General features: G+C 40.9%; 2 long non-coding RNA genes across 4 annotated transcripts in view; one reads left to right on the top strand and one right to left on the bottom strand.

Annotated features, from left to right (window-relative positions):
* Window positions 1-2,119, bottom strand: part of LOC122231164 — a 36,763-nt gene extending 34,644 nt beyond the window's left edge. For both annotated transcript variants that reach the window (XR_006208337.1, XR_006208336.1), the window contains exon 1: window positions 1,821-2,119. This is a non-coding gene — a long non-coding RNA (uncharacterized LOC122231164). The remainder of the gene's footprint in view (window positions 1-1,820) is intronic.
* The window catches only part of LOC122231166, a 70,952-nt gene that overhangs the window by 34,434 nt on the left and 14,759 nt on the right, over window positions 1-21,759 (top strand). The window lies entirely within an intron of this gene.

The following is a 21,759-nucleotide window of genomic DNA, read 5'->3' as shown; positions in this document are numbered from 1 at the left end:
GAAATGAAGTCTATGATTGCCTCAGTTTACTGTCTGGAGGGAATTTCCAAAGTCACAGTGCAGAGAGGAGTAATCGAAACAGAGTGTATGATCTCCCCGAGTTGTGAAGACAGAGCAGAGAATTCAGGGAGAACAAGGCATCTGGAATTCTTCCTGGAATGCCAAGGGGAGGGAAGACCTGGAGAGATGCAGCACTGGAGATCCAGAGATGGTTTCTCTCCATTCTCACCCACGTCTGATTAGAGCATACACACGAGGAGACGATGTGGGGCCAGGACAAGAGCCACTGTGAAGGAGCAGGTGAAAAATTCCTGGAGCCAACACAGGGTTGGAGTGATTCATGTGCTCAAGAGCCAGAGTAGAGGAATCTCATAATACCTGTGACACTGGGTCAAGTACTCAGAGGGTATTTAAATGCAGTAAGATCTGAAACGCCCTGAGACTAGAGCCTGCCCTGGTCCCTAACAAATCTTAATAGAACCTGGAAGCTTATTTGTTTCCAAATAATTTTGCTGAGTCCTCGAAAAAAGCTAAAATAGTACTTCAAGAAATAAAAAGAATTTCACACCTAATAATGAAAATTTACAAGGTCTGCCATTCAGTGAAAACTACCAGTTATGAAAAGAAGCAGGAAAATATAATCTATATCAGAACGAAAATGAAATTAATAAAAATAGACTCTGAAATGATGAAAATGATAGAATTGTTAGATAAGGACATTAAAACAGCTATTACCAAAATATTATATCAAAAAGTGGAGAGGAAAGCATGAAGATACTAATAAAAGACAGAGAAGATGCTCCCTTCCAGAAAGATCAAAATCAAACTTCTAGACGTGATACACTCAATATCTGAGAAGGTATTAATCACAGGTCAGACAGTGCAGATGAGAAAATTAGCAACTGAAGACATAATAATAGAAATGGACTCAAATTAAGCAAAGGACTGAAAATAAATGAACAGAACATTAAGAAGCTGCCTAAGATATGTGTAATGAGAGGAGACTTTGGGGAACGGCAGAAAAAAAAAACAATGGCTGAAATTCTTCAAAATTCTTGGAAACTATAAATGATCTATGAATCCTCCAAACTCAACAAAGCACAAACACAGGAAACGTGAAGAAAACTACACCAAGCCACACTGTAATAAACTGCTGAAGTGGGTAATACAAGGCAACTAAAAACAGCCACAAGGGAAGAGCTGAGAGTGACATCTGACTTACCAGAATCCCTGCCCGCAAGAACACAGTGAACTAATCTGTAAAGGTCTGAGAGGGGAAAAAAGAACCTCTGCTGACTTAGAATTCTGTACTCAGCAAAAGAATCATTAAAAATGAAGGTAAATAAAGACTTTTTCACATATACAAAACATACAAGAATTTAACACCTGCACTACAAGAAATGTGAATATTAGTCCTTCAGACAACTTAAAAATGATGCCAGATGGTAATTGAAGAGCACAGGGAATGGTAAAAATAGGTGCAGATAAGGGAGGGAGAACTTCTCTTATTTAAAAAATAACTCAAAGATAATTGACTGCTTGAGGCAAAATAGTAACAGTGTATTGTAGGTTTCTATCACATAGAAGTCAAATGTAGACAGTGGCACAAAGATCAGGATTGGTGAAATGGAAGTAGCCTGCTCTTAAGTCCCTATATTATGGATAATGTGGTATAAAACCACTTAAAAGTGGAATCAGTTAAAGGTGTACACTATTACCCCTAAAGCAATGATGGCAAAAAAAAAAAGAGGTGTATCTAATAAGCCAATAAAGGAAGTAAAATATAATGTATTAATTTTCTATTGCTGCGTAACATTTACCACACATTTAGCAGCTTAAACAACCATATTGAGTATCTCACAGTTTCTGTGGGTCAGGAAACCAGGCACAGCTTATCTCAGCCCTTTGCTTGGGATCTGATGTGGCCAAAACTGAGAGGTTGGTTTAGCTTCATTCTCATCTGGAGATCTGAAGAGGGAAGATCTGTTACCAAGCTCGTTCAGGTTGCAGAATTCATTGCAAGCACCCCTCCTCCTCTGCCACTGTTCAGTTAGGGGCCACTCTCAACTCCCAGGGCTGCCCTTACATTCCTACTGTGCTGTTTTCAGTACCGCTCACGTCATAGGAACTTACATCGTTATGTCATGGGGGTCAGCAAGAGAATCTTTCTTACTTCTAATAAGAACTGGATACTTTTTTAAAAGACTCACCTGATTGGGTCAGGGCAACCAAGGATAATTTCATTTTTGATTAATTCAAAATCAAATCACCAGGAACCTTAATTGTAGCAAAATCTCTTCATCTTTACCATAGCATACCCTAATAATGGGAGTGAAATTCCATCATATTTGCAAGTCCTGTCCACACTCAAGGGTAGAGGAATATACAGGGTGTGGACATCAGGGGTAACAATCTTGGGCAGAACTGTGCCTATCACATGGAATTATAAAGAAGACTCAAGGAAAACAAAAGAAGGCAGAAAAAGAAAAAAGTGAACACAGAATAGATTGGTGAAATAAAACAGCTAGCAAGGTGGTAGATTTAAACCAAACCATATCAAAAATCACATTAAATTTAAATTATCTAAACAGCACAATTAACTGGTAGAGGTTGTTTGACTGGACAAAGAAACAGGATCAACTATGTACTGTCTATAAGAAACTCATTTTAAATATAAAGACACCAGCAGATGGAAAGTAAAAGGACAGAAGAGGACTTCCTAACACTAATCAAAGGAAAGCTGGGGCAGCTATGTTTATTATAAAGTAGATTTGGGAATCTTTCCAACAATAAATAGGGTGATCCAATAATGATAAGAGGGTAGCTTCATCCAGGGGACATAGCAATGTTTGTATATTGATAACAGAGATTCAAAATACATAAAGCCAAGTGATAGAATTAAAAGGAGGAATCGATCTCCAATGATAGTTGAAGAGCCCCCACCCGTGACTCAACTGACAGTACAAGTCCAAGGACAATCAGTAGACACAGAGAAGCCTAGAACAACACTATGATCAGTGTGACTGCACTGACATTTTAGAAACACTCTACCAAACAATAGCAGAATATACATTCTCAACCTTGGCACTACAGCATTTTAGATGGGATTCTTACCTGTGGGGTTGTCTTGTAGGATTGTGAATTATAGGATATTTGGTGGCATCCTAGACCTTTACCCACTAAATGCTAGTAGGACCTTCCCCCAGTTGTGACAAATAAAAATGTCTCCAGATGTTGCCAAATGTCCCCTCAGGGGGCAAAATCACCTCCAGTTGAAAATTCCTGATTTATAAGATAGCTCTGCCATGACATGTGTATTTAGGGGAGAGAGAGAAGGCTAGCTAGTTTTCTCATCAAGCCAGCCTCTGGGTCACAGTGGTCACAGGCTATCTTGAAATTAATGGACATTTCAGAATTTAGTAATAGTCTTCTCGTTTTCATTTCAAAATGTGGGATGGGCTATGGTTTATTCATGGATCTCCACTGATAAGTTAGTTAGAAATTGCCAAATTGGAAAAATAAATAAATTGGCAAATGTGAATCCAGTACTACTAGCTTTGTGCCATTATTCATTCATTTAATTCAACAAGTGTTTTCAAGTGTTTTCCATCAGCTAGTAGCTGTTCCAGCACTGGGAACATACTAGAGACCAAGTCAGTACTCTTGCTGTGATAGAGCCCATGTTCTTGTAGCAGGTACCAAACATAACAGAAACAAGTAAGTGTGCGTAAACAGGGTGTTACGTGGCCAAAGAGCTATGGAGACAAAACGGGATACAAAAGACAAGGAGTTGAATGGGGAAAGTGTTCAGGGATAATGACAGGAATAAAATGGCAGCTGATCAGAGGACCTGAAAGAAAGAAGAAAGTAAGACAGAATGTGTGCATTTCCATTTCAGGTAGAAGGAATTTCCATTTCATTGCACTGAGGCAAGAGCTTGCTTGAGAATGTTCCAGGACGAGCAATGAGGCTGCAGAAGCAACAGTGGTTGAGTCGGAGTGGTGGGGGGCAGGGGAGCAGGTGAAAGAGGCAGCAAAGCCCCAAATCACATAGAGCCCCTGGGTCATTGTAGGGATTACGCCTGCTGAGTGCAATGAAAGACCATTAAAAAAGCTCTTCAGAGAAGTGAGGCTGCATTGCAAATATTGTAAGAGAACCGCTTTGGTTGCGGGGTTGACCCTAGATTGTGGGGGACAGTTAGAGGCTGGGAGGCCAGTTAGGAGGCTGTTGTAATATTCCAACTGACCGTGATGGTGGCTCCATCCAGAAGTGGAAGCAGGGGAGGTGGTAAGGAGTGCTATATTTTGGATTTATTTTGGAGACCCAGGATTTCCAAACAGGTGGAGGGAGAGAAAAAGAGAGGAGCCAAGGATACAACTGAGGTTTTTAGCCCACGAAACTGGAGGAAGTGAGCTGGAGCTATCATTTACTGTTTCTGGGGACATGTTCAATTTGAGATGTCTTTTAGACACTTACGTAAAAATGTCGAGTGATCCATTGGCTATAATAATCTGGAGTTTAGGGAAGAAGTCTGATCCAGAGAGATGAATTTGGGAGTCATCAATGCTTAGCTGGTATTTTATTTTATTATTTCTTTTCCAGCTTTATTGAGATATAATTGATGTGTAACATTATATTAGTTTAAGGTATACAACATAATGATTTGATACATGCAGATACTGAAAAATAATTACCATGAGAAGTTAACAGCTATCACTTCACAGTTACAATTTCTTTTCTTGTGATGAGAACTTTTAAGATCTACTCTATTAGCAACTTTAAAATATATAGTATAGTAATCTTAGCTATGGTCTCCATGCTGTCCCTCACACCCAGAACTGATTTATATTATAACCAGAAGTTTGTGCCTTTTGACAACTTTCACCCATATCCCTCAACCCGCTCCCCACCTTTGGCAACCACTAAATCTGGCCTTTGATGCAGAGTTCTGTTTTTTTTTTTCTGGATTCTACATGTAAGTGAGATCATACAGTATCTGTCTAACTTCACTCAATGTGACACCTTTGGGGTCCATCCATGTTATCACCAATGACAGGATTTCCTCCTTGTTAATAAATGAATAATATTCCATCGCGTGTGTGTACACCACACATACACACCATATCTTCTTTGCCCACTCATCCATCAGTGGACACTTAACGTCGTTTCTATGCATTGGCTGTTGCAAATAACGCTGCAGTGAGATATTTCTCTGAGAAAGTGATTTCATTTCCTGTGGGTATGTTGCCAGAAGTGGTATTGCTGGATCATGTTAGTTCTATTTTTAAATTTATGAGGAACCTCCATACTGTTTTCCAGAGTGGCTGCACCAGTTTGCATTCCTACCAGCAGTGCAAGAGGGTTGCCCTTTGTTTCCTTGCCAACACCTATTGTTTCTTGTCTTTGATTCTAGCGATTCTCACACGCATGAGGTGATAACTCATTGTAGTTTTGATTTTCATTTTGATAGCTGGTATTTTAAAGCTACTTGGATATGGATATAGATAGAGGAGCAGGATGTCCTAGGTGTGAGCCTGGGGCAGACCAACATATGGAGACTGTGTTGATGAGGACAATGTGCTACTTTTACTGCTGCAACAAATTACCACAGATTTAGTGGCTTGAAGCAACATGTCTTGTAGTTAAGGAAGTCAGAAGTCCAAAATAAAGAACGAGGTAGAGACAGTGCTTCAAGAAGAAGGGAGTAATCGCTCTGCTAAATTCATTGATCCAGGAAGGTAAAGATGAGAAGAGACTATTAGGTTTAAATGAGTGGAAACCACTGCTGACATTGACAAGACTGTTAGTGGAATTGGTGACAGATGAAAGCCTGATTAGAGCAGGCTCAGAGGACAACAGAGCAGGCCAGCTTCATGGATGGACGACCCATACAGTCACACAATGTCCCACCTTTTTTTTTCCCTTGAGGAAGAACGAGAAAGAGAGAGAGAGAGTGAGCAGGGGAGGGGCAGAGAGAGAGAGAGAGAGAGAGAGAGAATCCTCTCAACTGACTGAGATATCCAGGTGCCCCAGACAATGAATGCCCCACCTTCAGAAGAGTTTTACCCATGGCTTAATGCCCTGCTATCACTGTCTTGAAATTCTTAATAAATTTGAATAAAAGGTCTACACTTTTATTTTACACCAGCCTCAGCTAATTATGCGGCTTGTTCTGCAACAGAAGAATTGGAGACAATGATTATGGACAATGCTTTCAATGAAATTTTCATACATATGATCAGAAAAATGGAGCCAGAGGAGGAAGTGTGGTCACAGGAGGGTTTTTAAACTTAAGATGTTGCTTATGACAGTGTGGAGGTACCTATGTAGCACCGGAGAGCAGGGTTGACTGGGACCATCTCCCTCTGTGACCAGATGTCCCACATACAGTGTAAGTGGAGTCTGCAGCATGATTTCACTGGATCCCTGCAGAGGAGGACACTCCTGTTTCCCTGGCTCATCTCCATTAGTTTTCCCGTGGGTTGGTGGTTTCATGCAGGAAGGGTCAAAGCCTTATAGACTTAACTACAACAGATCTTCTTAAACTACCCAACTCATGTCACTCTGGACTTCAGCATACAAGATTAATTTTACAACCTTTGTTCTTCACAGAGCCATGTTCTTCTAGATGCATTTACAAGTTGACTTTATCATGACTTGTTCTAGCATTTTCCCAGGCATGCCAGTGACAGTGACCCTGGCTCAAAGCCAGAGTCATTCATCGCTGTCCTCAGGAAAGACACATGGATGGCGTCTGTCCAAGCTGCAGGCATTTTCCCCATATATCACAGTGGCTGGAAATGAGTTTCACTGTGGAGCGCTGCTAATTACACTTAACAAATAACCATGCACACAACGGTACTAGACGGCAAACATACCAACTCCCCTCTGACCCGGTAAACAAACTGTGACACACCCACCTCCCTGGCCTGGGGAAGCAGTCTGAGCCTGAGCTCTCTGGGACGGACACTCCTGAAACTAGTCACTGGAAAAGAACGGTCTCTCGGACCATTTTTAATCCTCATCTACAATCGTTCATAGATTGAAATCTTGTTGGAGCAGATTATTTTGTGCCCCAAGTTCAGTTTTGCACGAGGGGCAACAAGTCCTCAGTGTACTCCACATCAGTAATTTCAGTGAAATTTAGGTGCTGAGATGTGTGAATTTCCATTTATACAGGACCTGCATCCCTTCCCCTTAGGTGACAGCACTCCATGCACTGTCTCCTCCTGGTGTTCACTCCAAACGTGCTTGGGAGCTCGGAAGGTGACAAGGGAAGAAAGATGAGATGGTGGGCAGGTGGATGGAAGGGCAGGTCTCAGAAGACAGAAACAGACTTTTCTCCAACTTAGTTGTTCCTTGCCAGTTATATACAGAAGCACGAGGTCAGGAAATGTAATTCTTGCTGGCAGGGTGCTTGCATTTCATTTAGGGAGACACACATGTGAACGGGCAGTTACACTATATTGTGGGAGGTGGTTTGTAATCAAAGCCCGAGTCTTTGGGACACCCCCCACCCCTTTCCTTCCCAGGTTTGTTTAAATCTTGAGTCTTCTCATGGTCTTTGAACTTCTCTTCTAAGTTTAATCTCTCCCACCTGCCACCCTTCTCGCTCTTACATCAATACCTAATTCCATTTTATGTTTTCAGAATCTGCTCTTTATTCTGAATTGATAAAAAACCACTCCTAATATGTCAGTAAGCAGATAGGTTGCCTTTTCATAGACAACATTGTTGAAAATTTTTAAGTTTACTTATGAATCTTAAAAGGTTTTCCCTGCCAGCTTTCACTTAAAAGTAAACTTCAAGAGTGACAACTCCAGGCATTTTTAGGCAAATGGGGCACCCTAAAAAACATCCTAGGCATCGAGGGCCAATTAATACCTACTTTGAGGGCATATGCAACTTACAATAGTTCTTTAATTTGTAATGTTGGGAAAATATGTAAAGTTTTGCACCGTAAGATGGCTGACGGGACTAAAACAAGCTCTAGTTCCTAGCTTACAGACTCCTCGTCCGGGTTCTTCCTGCCCTGTTTGCCGCAAGGCCACAAAAGCCTCCACGAATGCAGAAGATGATGCTATAAATTACCCTTCCCACTTGCATTCTGGGCTCAGATCTTTGGAGAAATGGTCTCCTCTGATCCCACTGGTGTTAAGTAAATCTCTGATCCACCAAGATCTCTGAGTGCCGCTTGGTTTTTCTGCCAGCGTTGCAGGCTGGTTCCGTAACAGTATAAGATTTTGAAGTTTCCAGAGTGTTTTCAGATATGTCTTATCATTTAATATTTACATCAAGTGTATAAAAAACTTTTGTTATTATTTTCATTTTATAGATGAGGAAAGAGAAGACCAGGCCAGAGTAGAACAGGTAGTGAATAGTAGAATCTCAATGGTAACTGTTTGTGAGTTTCAAACCTGGGCCTTTTCCCAAGACTTTTTTGTTGCCTTTCCAGTTCCCAAACTCACATTTCTGAAAGTGCTCAGCCATGTATTTGATTTGGGAGAAAAAAAGGAATTAAGGAGGGAAGGAAGAGAGGGAGGAAAGAAGGAATGTGTGAAAGTAAGAATAGCAGAAGGTGCAGGGAGGAGCTGACTAAGGAGCCTGAGGAGGCCAGTGTGGTACCCAGAGAGGTTGTCCTTTATTGTTCTTCCCATCAACAAGTCAAAAGTAAGGGAATCCAGGAAATTAAAATGGATGATTAAGTACAGAATTTCCTTTGTCCTACTGAGGCTTGAATTAACAAATGAGACCAATAACAGCTGGAGAGGCGTCTGTGGTCTAGGACCTCCAGAGCGGCTCCGCATACTAAGCAGGTGATTAACTAGGTGGTTCCCATACAGAGGCATGAGTTGTTAGGAGGCTCTTTGATCTATGCAGAATACCGTCAGCTTTGAAAGAGAAATTTAACTTAAAGTAGGTTTAATAGATTATTCATATCTATAAAAAGAACAGATCAGAGGTAGAATAACTTAGTGATTTGGGTACTAATCTGTACGAAAGCTATCTGTGATCAAACCAGCCACACTAGTATCTCTCTCTTGTTTTCCATGTTAATTATTGAATCTACATTATGGATTTAAGCATTTTGCTTGTAGTTTCTTGTGTTAATCTCCTTTCCCTTCTAGATATTTATCTTGATATCAATGATATGTCAAATTCATTTTTAATGAATGCCTGATAATATCTAGCCAAGTATCATATAAAGTAATTTAGAACTACCCACTTTAATTAAAATGGATAGAAAATTTATCAAAAGAATAACTTCTTTTAATAAAAAATCAAATAAAATCTCATATTTTGCTCTTTTTCTTATATAAGGAGTTTATTTCAAACAAAGATATTCGTAAGAGTTGTCTTCAACCATCTGATCTTTTTTTTTCAACATAATACTTAATTTTATTTTTTTAAATTTACATCCAAATTAGTTAGCATATAGTGCAACAATGATTTTAGGAGTAGATTCCTTAATGCCCCTTACCAGTTTAGCCCATCCCCCCTCACACTTCCTCCAGTAAACCCCTGTTTGTTCTCCATATTTATGAGTCTCTTATGCTTTCTCCCCCTCCCTGTTTTTATATTATTATTTCCCTTCCTTTCTGTTCATCTGTTTTGTCTCTTAAAGTCCTCATATGAGTGAAGTCATATGATATTTGTCTTTCTCTGACTAATTTCATTTAGCATAATACCCTCCAGTTCCATCCGTGTAGTTGCAAATGGCAAGATTTCGTTCTTTTTGATTGCCGAGTAATACTCCATTGTGTGTGTGTGTGTGTGTGTGTGTGTGTGTGTGTGTGTGTGTGTGTGTGTATACCACATCTTCTTTATCCAGTCATCCATTGGTGGACATTTGGGCTCTTTCCATACTTTGGCTATTGTTGATAGTGCTGCTATAAACATTGGGGTGCATGTGTCCCTTTGAAACAGCACACCTGTATCCCTTGGATCAATACCTAATAGTGCAATTGCTGGGTCATAGGGTAGTTCTATTTTTAATTTTTTGAGGAAACTCCATGCTGTTTTCCAGAGTGGCGGCACCAGCTTGCATTCCCATTCAATTATCTGATCTTTATTCATAAAATACTGTATACAGTAAAACCTCTTTAATATTACTATTCCAAATAATTAAAAAATAGAGAATGGGCTATGTATTCTTAGTTGATTTTTCCTATTATTCTTTAATAAAAATATTGATAATTTAAATCTACTTACGTCTAAATTTGCCTTATTTTCCATTTTCTTGAATTGCCATCAGTGTAATTTGTTGAAATATGTTTGGTGATGGTCACCATTGCTGTCAAACCAAGAAACTAAAGCAAAATGGTCTTTTCCCCAAAAATAGTATATTCTCTTCTCTTCGAAATAAGTTACAACATGTAGAATGGTTATTGTATTTCATAGTGAAAAAGAAACTAATGACTTGAATGGTCCTATTTCCTCTTAAAATGAGAGACTCTGATTAATTATATTTAATAATATTGCTGACACCTTACATCTATGGGGGAAGTCCATTTTAGGGAAGTAATACTTCTTTGTTTAAACATTTACATCTTTCATATATCGGTATGCAAATAGAGGCTTAAAACTATATTTACCAACTTAGATTCAACTCTAAATCCAAGTTGATAAATATATAAATATTTCAAGTAGTAACTTGGAATCACTGAAGGGAGCAGTTAGGTTTGTCCAAAAAACATCTGAATCACTGACTTGGTTATTTATTTTTTCAATATCGTCTTGCCAAATAACTATTTATCATTGCTTTGTTTTCAAGATGTTTTGCTTTTATGTCCTACGAGAAAGGAAAATGCTGCTCTGTGCAGCACACCTAATGGATCACACAGGCATAAAATGTAAACATTTTCAGCATTTGTCCATTTTAGGCAGTGCATCTTTCTGGGACTAATTTATCTTGTGAGTCATTTGGGTATGTTCATTTTAAACCAGTATGATTTCCACACTGAGTAGAAAAACTAGGTCATAAATTTAAAAATTATTAGCTACTACAACACTTTTAAAAAATCAAACTTCTGATTAGTGTTTGCTCAGTGGCTCAAGAGGCAAGAGCTCCGGCCGTCCACCCCAGTTCTCTGTACCTGTGGCGTGACATGAACTGCTCCCCTGATTTTGCTAAGATGGGAAGTCCCTTCCTGGGCCGATGACCATGACATCACAGCTTCATTCTTCATCCCTTGTTTTGTCCTCATTGTGAGTAGTCCAACATGCTTTCACAACAGCCCTCTTAAATTTAGCCCAAACCACCCAGACTACATGAAGGATATCCTAAACAATCGTGACTTGTAGGTTATAGGAGAATCACAGTCTTCCTTGTGTCTGTCACTGTTTAATCTGTTGATTAGGCAGCAAGGTGAATTGTGTCCTTGTGTCTGGATAAAATCTTTGTTTCAGGCAGGTCGAGTACTGAGACTTGAGGCAGTGTCAGGAACGCTGGGTAACGCTGTCCAGGGGTCAGGAGACTGTGTGTCGTGCTTGGGCACCTCACTTGGGCACAGAGTCTCTTGTGTCATGTGTCTTGGTGAAGACCTTGATGGGAAGGTCTCTGCCTTCACTGCTCTTCTGCCATTGTCAGGATTGATCAAGGTGACAAACCACAGCAGGTGGGTAATGAGAGGTGGAGTTTCAGCTTCACGAGCCTTGTGAGTCTTGACTTTGACTTAGGGGTGCGCCCTGTTCTTTGACTCTGCCTCAGACTCCTGTCTCTTCTCAGTCCAGGACTGTTTCCTGTTTTCCTGAATATCTCTGGAGAGCCAAAACCATCAGCTCAAACTTTATTCCAGTTTTTTATTTAAACATTTTTAATTTTGATTTTCAGATTCTATATAATCTATGTTGTCAGCATTGAAGAAATCAAAGGCTTACATGACACAGACTATACCCTTCAGATTCCTATAATATAGTTCATTTATTCAAAAGAACTTTATCAGATGCTGTACTGAAAAGTGATATATTTATACGTGAGAAAATAGAAAAAATAACACAACAGATGACATATTTAAGTGACAAAATATTGATACAAATGACAGCAGCTGTGGAAAGGAGAGAGGAGACTGCATGTAGTAGTGGAAAGATCACGGTATCCAGTCTGAAACTTTGCCAGTGAAAGTGTGAGCTACCTGGAACCGGAAATGTCAGCACCACCTGGGGATTGTTAGAAAGTGCAGACTGCAGCTACTAACGTAGGATCTGCATTTTAACAAATCTTCAATAAGCTTTGAGAAACACTGCTCAAGAACACTCAGATTAGGCTATGCTAATTATTTATTACTTACATACTTGGCCTATGAGATAGTCTCTCCCAAACTGTGAAGCTCTGAGCTCTCCAGGCCCTTCCTGCATCTCTTATCATAATATTAAGTAGGATGATTATGAGCATGGATATAGTCAAGATGTTGGCAGTCATGCAGGGGTTTCTTTCTGGAATTTTATTGAAATTCTACTGTGCCTTCACTTTATTTATGCATGCACACACACCCAGAAATCTGTGAAGCCTTAGGCTCATTGCTAAGAACAATAGTATAGACTTTCTATGGTGTTCCATGCTTTGTGTGAGATGCAATGATGTATAACATGGCCTCTTCCTTCAGGGTCTCCACGGAATAAATGTGTAGAAAAGGTCTACCAGAAGTATAAATAAATAAATAAATAAATAAATAAATAGATAAATAAATAAATAAATAAATAGATAAATAAATAAATAAATGCAATGTTAGAGGCCACTCTCAAAACAGTAAGCAAGAAGACATTTAAAAAATACTCCATGATCTTGTATTTTAAAATCAACTCAAGGGGCGCCTGGGTGGCTCGGTCGGTTAAGCGTCCGACTTTAGCTCAGGTCTTGATCTCACGGTTCGTGGGTTCTGAGCTGTCAGCACAGAGCCTACAGTCTACTTCAGATTCTGTGTCTCCTTCTCTCTCTGCCCCCGACCCCCATGCTCTGTCGTTTTCTCTCAAAAATGAACATTAAAAAAAATAAAAGCAACTCTATTGAGATACCATTTATATACGATAAAATGCACCCATTTAAAAAAAAACAACACTTGGAGGAGCCACTTATGAGTGTATGACCATGAATGCCTTTGACGGGAATGATTCATGCCAACTACACAGGTTCAGAATGACTCTCAAGCTTAAGATAATGGATGAGAAACTCCTCTATAAATTACCACATGCTATTCAATGTTATCTGTATTTTCAGAGAAAGTTTTCATGGAGAGTGTACACCTTTCGATGTAATCTGTGGGTTGAGCTTGCAGCCTGATTCCCCCTTTTGGTCCCCAGCTGTCATTCTTTGAACTTCCCTTTCTCTCTCATAAGCACACTGTCCTTGACCTATGTTCCTGAATTCTTTTTTTTGAGGTGTTTTCATTTTCATTTTTGTTTTTGTTATTTTCCACTTTAGGATCTTTGAGCCATTCTCCTTCTCCTGAAGAGTCGGCATGATCTTTTTAAAAACTCCTTATAAATTAAGACTTAACAATTAACTATTATCATTAATATAGACAATTATTTAACATAAAACATCATGCTAAAAAGGGACCAGATTCCCAAGCTCAGGAAAGATCAGTAATCTGGCACAAAATACATGAGGCTTATATGTTATCATTTGTCAGAAACTTAAAAGCATGTGGAAATTTAATTTTTGTAATATTAATCTCATGACCCACTTATGTTGGTATGAGTCAAACACCACCAGCTCAGACACCACGTTATTTCCCCTCCACTCCCAGTACATAATTTCTCCCAAAGTTACAAAACATTAACAGCTTATACCATCACCGACAGCTGAGAATGATGGTTAACCCGTTACCAGATGCGGAGGACTTTCTCACCAACCATAAGGCTTAGGGAACAGAATTAAGATGTACAGTTGTTGGCTGACACGTTTTTCCATTAAAATATTTTATTTCCAAAGAATCATATGGAATATTTAAGGATCAGCATAGCAAATTTTCTAGTTATTTGTTGCTTTTGGTGGGGTAGAGGTTGGAGGAGGAAGCGAGGACTGATGTAGATCATAGCTGAGACAAACTTGTAGTAGTAAAATTCCTAGTTGGAAAAATATTTTGAACCTATAAAATTAAGCTGCATGTCAAAAGATTTATTTTAGTTATAAATATTGGACTGATAACTAGCCCTTTCATGTATTTCGTCTCTAGTTGGGACATAGAGTGTGGATAATTAACATACTTAGAACTTCCAGGTCTTTTTTTTAATGTTTATTTATTTTTGAGACAGAGACAGAGCATGAATGGGGGAGGGTCAGAGAGAGAGGGAGACACAGAATCTGAAGCAGGCTCCAGGCTCTGAGCTGTCAGCACAGAGCCCGACGCGGGGCTCGAACTCACGGACCGTGAGATCCTGACCTGGGCCGAAGTTGGACGCTTAACCGACTGAGCCACCCAGGTGCCCCAGAACTTCCAGTTCTTGAAAAGTAAAAAAAAAATTAAATACAAACACCCATCACTCTCATACATGCCTGTTCTCCCCAGAATAACTTGTGGGAAAGCACTGGCTCACAAGTTGCTTTATTATTTAGAATTTATTCACTTTTTAAGTCAAGAGGAAGTGAATGCATGTCCTTTGCCTCTGCCTCTGTGACATTTATGTTATTCTGTTATGACACGGGGAGCAATTATGTTTGATTTAATGCAATACATTTGATTGGGGTGACATTGTTAGGAGCTCTGTGTTTACTGGGTCATCTGCAAGTTTTTCAATACCACTGAGTGTCAGGTGAGAGCTAGCGAATTGGATTACTCATATTTGGAAAATCAAAGGAAAATTCAATGTTTTGTTTTCCTTAAGAGAACTGTTTATTTAATCTAAATGTTATATAATGACTTTTATAATTGCTTCCAAGATTTTTCTCTCCTTGGAACCTGAAATTTTACAACTATGTTAATTAATAACGTTCTGCACTTCCACAGCGCCTTTTTGTCTGAAAATCTCAGTGTTTACTTGTCTTTATCCTGTCTTCGGGGAGAAGTGAATCTGTGTTTTTTTTGCTTTTTCCTTTTTAAGTATAAAAAGTGCATTGATTCAGAACGCCCACTTTTTGTCCAGCATCGCATTTGTGTGGCATATTGTGCCAAGAAAAGGAGGGTCTCACCTGCTGTTGTTCTCGAGACTGAACGGGCCCTGGCGACTTTCCTGCCCGCACTTGGTGATGGCGTTAGAGAGCATGCAAGAGCATTTCACAGACTTCTTGGGGATAAAGATCACACTTTCACTTTTTAATGTTTATTTAATATTTGTTATATTTTAGGTGAAGCCAAGTAACTGTGAACTCCACATCCACACATTCTGCAAGATAATGAAGTCATAAACTCATAGGCTAAGGCAAACGGCAACCACAAGAAGCTTTTGAGACCCGCAGATGAAATCTAGAGTCCTTGTGCTAGCAAGTTCCTGCGGCACCCACCCACCCAGGGTCTGAAAAGAGCACACGTTCATTATCTCACGGTGTCTGGAGGCCCAAAGTCTGGGAACAGCTTACCCACGTTCCCGGCTTAGGGTCTCCAAAAGCTGTGATCACAGTGTTGGCTAAGTGGCGTCAACGTCTGGAGGCCAGCTGGGGAAGAATTCACTTCCAGGCTTACTCAGGGTGGCCACAGTCCTTTCGGTTGTAGGACTGAGGACCCTGGCTTGTTGCCTCTGTTGGATGCCAACCGCTCTCAGATCCTGGACGCCACCCTGAGCCCCGTGCCAGGTGGGTACCATGCCAGCGTGGCCACTTCTTCACAGGAAGCTAGGGAGACCATCTCTAGAGTGACTCTGCTAACAAGACACAGTCTTATGAACATAATATAAACACAGAAGTGCATCCCATCACCTTTGCAGTTCTCGACTAGACAGAAGCAAATGCCAGGCTTTGCCCACAGGCAAGGGAGATAGCTGTACAAGGCCATGAGCGGCAGGAGGTGGGGATCATGCCCCACCCTACCCATAACCGGTCCTATCAATGCAGGTTAGGGAGAGAGGCATACAATGGAAAAACCAGTGGCTAAAGCTAGAAGGGCCTTATCTCTTTTTCGTGTCAACAAAGAAAGTAAATTCGGAGGAAGCTGTGTCGTGACGGGTCTGGCAGCTCCACCTGTGCTTCTGGGGCCTCTGCAAGTTTTAGTACATCTTTAGGCCCAGCTTCCAGTCTTAAGGGCACTTCCTGGCCCAACATGGCTGTTAATGGTTACAGCCGTCAGTAGCATAAAGAAGGAAAAGCAGACAGAGAAAAAGTTGGAGCGGCCGGAGCAGCCTCCATAGCTGTCCTGCAAGTCCCGCAGAGCAAGGCATCGGTTTGGACATATCTGACATGTTGCTGAGGGCCACGTGAGCGAGTTACAGCTGAGGGAGAGGCTGGGAAAGGCAGTTCCCAACTGGAGCTGTTGTAGCCAAATAATGCAGGGGATCTTTTACGAAGGAAGGAAGGGTGGTAACTTGCTGCTTCTGCCCAGCCGGCCCCGGGAGTCCCTTAAGGTTTGCTGACACTAAATGCTGAAGTGCCCTGTCCGATACTGACCTCCTAAGGAAACCATGCTCCGAGGTCGGCCTCCAGCCACCCCAAACACAGAAACCATGTTGATTCCTGCCCGTGCTGGCAGAGGCATCTTTGCCATGGAAGGTCCCATATGTGGACTTCCCCATCCTTGCCAGAGTTCCTGCCTTGGTAACATGTGCAGTGAATCAATCAACAGTACTCTGGGCTTGTCTTGACTGATTCCACCCTTCATCTCCACCCTCGGTTCCCAAAACTCGGGTTGGAGTCCTGGCTCAGTGCCCATCTCCCTTCTACTCAGTGATTTATTGCCTGTTCTGTGTGCTGGCTCCATTTCAGGACACAGATCACTCCCTTTTGCATCTTTCTGTTTTTCTTTTTAATGTTTATTTATTTTTGAGAGAGAGAGAGAGAGAGACAGAGCACAAGCAGGAGAGGGGCAGAGAGAGACACACAGAATCCAAAGCAGGCTCCAGGCTTTGAGCTGTCAGCACAGAGGCCCCCCCCCAATGCAGGGCCTGAACCCATGAACCATGAGATCATGACCTGAGTGGAAGTCGGACTCTTAACTGACTGAGCCACCCCGGCACCCCTCCCTTTTGCATCTTTGATGCCAGGTCCTTGTCTGGGCAGATCCCGTTCTCTGTCCCTGTGCTCCTGTTACCATCTACAGCTGGGAGTGACCCCAATGTCCTCCATGTCTCACGATCTGGATCTAGGTCCCATCATGTGCTCCACAGCCTTAGCCTTTCACTCTTACAGCAATTACCTGGGCCATGGGGAGGTCAAACAACTGGGAATACTAGCACAGGCACATAATACGTGCTCAGTGAAGATCTGAGCTGGTTTTAATGGGTACTGCATTTTAGGATAACAATCTTGGATCTTACTGATGTCAACCTCCCTCACATACTCAGGTTATGTTCTTTTCTCCACAGAGAATATTCCAGCACAAGTCTAAGACCAGTTAGGTCTCAGGCAACAGTCTTGGGACCTTACTTTGTCAATGCCAAAAATAATTTGGGTGAGAATCTGAATCAGTGGTGAAATATTTGGGGGAATATATAGGGCTTTGAGCCCCCAGGGACATGGCTGCTGGGGGGTGAAGGGAAGAGAAATGAGAATTCTGCTGAGCTGCCTGGGCTTCCTGCTCCCCTGTTTTTATCTGTGGCTGTTGCCTGAAATCCTTCCTCCTTACATTCCCAGCACTGTTGTTGGAGATTCTACAGATGATTTGCTTCCCTGAAATTACACTTCTCTGTTAGATGATTGCCTTAGCCTATTCCACCCTCCAAGTCATCTCTCTGCCCTAATGTCTGACTTATGTTGACCCACAGGTTCTGAGTCTGAAGTTACAGGCATATTGGCCAGTATTCTTACCCTCTTCTCAAAGCAGTTGGGACGCCACACTGTCACTTTTCATTGACACTACTAAGATTTATGAAACCTCTCTTTGTGCAAGACACTATTCTTGGTATTTGGGATAGAGGGATGAACAAAAGAATGTCCTTAATCTCTTGTCATTTGTAATCTATAAAAAATCACAATGAGCAAGTAAATCAATGGCAAACATAAAAACATGAAGTAATGATAAATGCATTGTAGGGAACTAAAATAAGCTATGGTATTAATGAGTAACTGAAGTTTACATGATTAAGAAGGGTCTCTGAAGAATTAAACTATATGCTGAGATTTATTCCCCACAGACAAGATGTGGAAACAACCTAAGTATTGTGTCCATTGACACCTGCCAATTGTGACAATATGCATGGAACTGGAGGGCATTGTGCTGAGTGAAAGAAGCCAGAAAGAGGGAGACAGATACTCTATGGTATCACTTACATGTGGAACCTAAAAAAATCGAAAAGTCAAAGACGTAGAAACACAGAGGTAGAATGACTGACGGTTACTGGGGTTGGGGGAGGGGTGGAAATAGGGAGAGGTTGGTCGAAGGGTTCACCCTCTCAGTTAAAGGATCAGTAATTCTGAGGAGCTAATGTGTAGCACGATGACCATAGTTGATAATACTGTATTGTACACCTGAAATTTTGCTGAGAGTAAATTTCTAAAAAATGCTTGAGGGATACATGTGCGAGGGGATGGGTGTGTTAATTAGCTACATTGTGGGATGTATACCAAATCACCATGTTGTACACTTTAAATATATTACATTTTTTATTTATATTTATTACATGTTGTAAAGTAAAAATATATTTGTTAATTACACCTCAACAACAAAAAAATAAGAATGAGTAAAATAAAAATTCAAAAATATATGTACTAAGATCTTAAAAAATACCTGTCACTAGAGGATTGATAACATAATGTTTAGTGAATCCATATAATACGCTGCCACTAAAACTAATGATGATGTACATTTGGTCAAAGTGGAAGCTGTACGTGCATCTGATGTGCGTATGAGTTTGCACAGCAGAACATTTATAACAACCTCTGGGTGGTAAGATGAAGGGCCATCTTCAAAAATATGCTCTTTATGTTTTTTTCTGCATTATTTTTTACAATGTGTAAGATTTTATCTTATGGTGAGAAAAGAAGAACAATAGAAGTACTTAATAAAATAGAGAAAAAGGAATCTGGATAGGCTACCTCTAAGCATCCTTTCTGCAGATGGAGGTTGATGACCTTGATCCTCACAGAGAAGAGCCGTTCTTCTTACTAACTCTGTCTCTGGCACCTGGACCAAGTACTACCTGAGACTGGGTTTATTAGAGGTCTGTCTGAACAAGGAGGGAGCCACTCGCAGCTGCCTACAGTCACAGGGAAATAGGACTTCAGACAAGCTAATGAGAGGAGACAGAAACAGGCCACTAGAGATGTCTGCTGGTCACTGAGCCATAAATCCTTTCCCCACTTACTCCCCTCCTGCCAGCTGTGCACTGTGACCTGGTGTCTAGGAGATCATCCACGTTCAGTGGATCGTGGGGCAGCAACAGAGAACCAGCGCAGAAGCACTTCTGTCTTTCCAAAGGGAAGGATTATGCAGGTCTGAGAACACGGATGGTTACATTGTGCTGGTCTCTTCTTTATGGTCAGACACTTACTTTGCTCAGTTGACTAAACAGTTAATTATCATGAAGACATAATACTCCAGACTGACTCTGAAAGTGGGAATCAGACCAATCATTATATGGGCACATTTATCCTATTTTTCCATTTTATTATACTCCTGGATAATACTCCATCCAGAACAGTCAGTATGCACTGAAGTACAATACATATTGTACTAACGTGACAATTTATAGCTCTTCAATAAATGCAGAGATTCATTTCTATGTACGTTACAATCTACTTACTCCTTGAAATTGGATCCAGAACACCTGGAATAAGAATGTCCCTTAGAAATCATCTTGTCTGATTCTGTTTCCAATAGCAGCAGAGAAGCTTATCTCAGGAATTTGAGAGTGACAAAGAGCAGGATAGAAACTGCAAATGATATCACCCTTAAAGGAGGAAAACCTCACTGGACCGGATACACTCTAATATGGCTTTTATCTGAGATAACTCTTTAGTCTGAAAGGCACAGAGCAGCTGGAAATAAGCTGAAGGCTCTTGCGTTATTGACTTGAGATATCCGAAGACAGAGTTGGGAGCCGCTAGAGAAGCTGGAAGTTGAGTTGAGAAATTCTGGCAAGAAGGAAGTCACAGATCTGTGTATAAAGTCCCCTCGAACCCTTGGCTAACTCCTGATATGCATCTGCCTGGGGAAAACCCGACAGAAAGCAACAGATGAAAGGTTGAAAGAAATTTCAGTTGCTGCTCTTCATAAAAGAGAGAGAGTTTAGAATTGGAGTCTGGCCATGTTGGAGGACTTGGTAAATTCACCCTATTCACAGAAACCCCCCAAGGTTCAAGCCGTGGGAGCAAAGACTGTGTCCCAGATCTAAAGGGTTTTAGGTCTAAGCATAAACCATGAGACCTACTCCAGAAAGTATAAAACCAAGTCTCTCTGAGTTCAGTGTGATCGGCCAATAACTGCCTGCCAGAACAAAAATCAACACCATCCCAAGGACGATAACAGAATCCAGAGTCTCTGCAATACGTCGTGCACAGGGTCTAGTACTTATTAAATATCAGTAGGTATGCAAAGGAACAGGAAAATGTGACTCACAGTCATGAGAAAAATGAGTCAGAAGAACCAGCCCTAAGATGACATAGATGTTGGAACTAGCAGACAAGAATTTTCAGCAGCTGTTGTAACTATGCTCAGTCTAGACGTTATCGACTTACCGTTTCTCAGCCTCGACTTTGCTTTTCTGTGACCTGCTTTGTGATGTTGGAGCAAGAGTCTGTAACATTTCTCTTTTGCCAGCTGTCCCAGTATTGAGCTTTGTTAACAGAAGGTCCTGAATGGGGAGGCTGCAGGAGGAAGGAGTTTCTCTTCCTGGTTCTGTTGTGCTTTTAATTAAAAAGGATTTCTGGCTCTTGCAGTATGAGGCTGCCAGAAGACTGCGTGATGCCCAGCAGGTGGCTTTCCCCGTGAACTTCAGCAGCAGGTCAGCAGGTATCTTCCCACATGTCTTCCCACTTGGGGGCGGGCACACCAGCAGGTGATTTCTGGCTTGCCATCCCTAGCCTGGAATACATTGTGAACTTACCTGCTGTTCTATGTGTTAACACCATAGCCTCTCTAATGATGTATGAATCTCAGTCTTGGTGGGGGCGGCGGGGGGGGGGGGGGGGAAGTGATTTATTCCATGTCTATTCATGCCTCGGCTCCCAATATCTGCTATTTATATAGTCTTTAGAATTCTCTTTACCTCTTAGTGGTTAATCCCCTGACACTAGTTAATAATACTTTCTATTATGCTTTTCCTATTCAAATTATTGGTGTGTTTTCTACCTCCTGACTGGACCCTGAACTACAAAATGTATTTAAAATGAACACACAATTGTTGTAAGATATGTTTAAGATGAGTAGGAAATCTCAATAGAGATTCTAAGCTAAAAAATAAAAAGACTGAAGTATAAAATAAATACTAAGATAATATAAATGATTTATAACATTTCTAAAACAAAATTCATGGCATGGACTTAATAGCATATTAAACGTCTTGATTGCACAACAAAAGAACGAGTCCCAAATTAAAATTGGATGATGACTATATTTCTCTGAGAAACTGAGAGAACAGAAAATGAAGAGGTAGGTGCTGAGCACCTTATGGACCTGTGGAATCCTGTCACAAAAGGAGACCATGTATATAATTGTAGTCTCAGAAAGAGAGAAG

The sequence above is a fragment of the Panthera tigris genome, chromosome D1 (genome assembly GCF_018350195.1).
Source record: "Panthera tigris isolate Pti1 chromosome D1, P.tigris_Pti1_mat1.1, whole genome shotgun sequence".
NCBI classification, from domain to species: Eukaryota; Metazoa; Chordata; class Mammalia; order Carnivora; family Felidae; genus Panthera; species Panthera tigris.
This window is presented reverse-complemented; position numbering and strand designations above follow the sequence as displayed.